Source organism: Etheostoma spectabile, chromosome 23, assembly GCF_008692095.1.
Source record: "Etheostoma spectabile isolate EspeVRDwgs_2016 chromosome 23, UIUC_Espe_1.0, whole genome shotgun sequence".
Lineage (NCBI taxonomy): Eukaryota > Metazoa > Chordata > Actinopteri > Perciformes > Percidae > Etheostoma > Etheostoma spectabile.
This window is the reverse complement of record NC_045755.1, coordinates 9072086-9073209: the sequence shown is the minus strand read 5'-3', so window position 1 is coordinate 9073209 and position 1124 is coordinate 9072086. Positions and strand designations below refer to the sequence as shown.

The window sequence follows — 1124 nt, the reverse complement described above, 5'->3', positions numbered from 1 at the left end:
ACTTACTTTTTCAATATTATTTATGGTCACAGGTGAATATAACTTATAGTATGGATACCTGCTTTTGCTTTATTACTTTAATTACATTTTTAAGGTCACTTACTTACACTGCAATATTGTTTTTTTTGTACTATGGCAACCGCACTTTCCTTTACAAAACCTTTATTAGACGCCACTTTACTTCCAGTCTACCTTCTGCTCATTTTCTACTGTTTGCCTGTTTTTCTTGTGTGTTTACTGGTTTGTTTGTTTGTTTTTTTTGCTCTTATTGTTGAGAATGCTGCTGTAACAGAGGGATGAATAATCTAATCTAATTGTGCGTGTTTTTGTACCAGTGAACTCTTTCTTGCAGCGATCCCGGACGCTCTCCTCCAGACTGTCCAGCTGGTGTTTCACCTTCTCGTACTCCCGCTCCGCCTGCTGACTCTTCCTCCTGTCGGCACACGGGAAGACACGTAACGCATGAGAACAACTCACAGAGCAGAAAACGTGCCCGTGCCGTACGTGCGATCGGGTCGTCTGTCCAACCTGTAGCAGTACACGGACACGGCGATGAAGAGCAGCATGGGAACGATGACCGCGGGGATGATGATGGCCAGAGGGATGTTGTCTTTTCTGGCGTAGTAGACCGACCCCACAACCCACTCGCCGTGGCCGAACTTCACCTGGAGAGGGACAGAGACCACAGCCGATATTAGAGTTTAACCCTAAAATCAGCACTTTTTCAATCAGGCTTTTTATCGATGTTCATAACTTTTTCTTATGTTTTTGTCCCTTTTTTCAACACTTTCCCCCCCAATGTTTGTCACTTTTTTTTGACGTTTTAACACTGCGTTACACCGACTTATTAACTTTAGTTTTACGGTTATTTTTGGAATTTATGGTAAATAAGTCTCATTTATTGGAAATTATACCTGATGTTTGAGTTAGAAAAGCAGAAATTAGGAATTATTGAGACTAAAATTAAAGGAATGGATGTTGATGATAATCACAGACTGGAATATGTCAACTTTTACTCAATACTATTTCAAAACCACTTCAATTTGATTTCAAATGCTATAAAATTGAATAAGACCCAAGATTAATGAAAGTAGAGATTTGTACTTGGCAAAGAGCGTTGGAAT

General features: G+C 39.9%; 1 protein-coding gene and 1 pseudogene across 15 annotated transcripts in view; both read right to left on the bottom strand.

Annotated features, from left to right (window-relative positions):
* Nucleotides 1–1124, bottom strand: part of nrcama (neuronal cell adhesion molecule a) — a 1100153-nt gene that overhangs the window by 402588 nt on the left and 696441 nt on the right. The gene's annotated exons all lie outside the window — the stretch shown is intronic.
* LOC116673021 (plexin-B2-like) overlaps nucleotides 1–1124 on the bottom strand; it is a 279884-nt pseudogene that overhangs the window by 22722 nt on the left and 256038 nt on the right.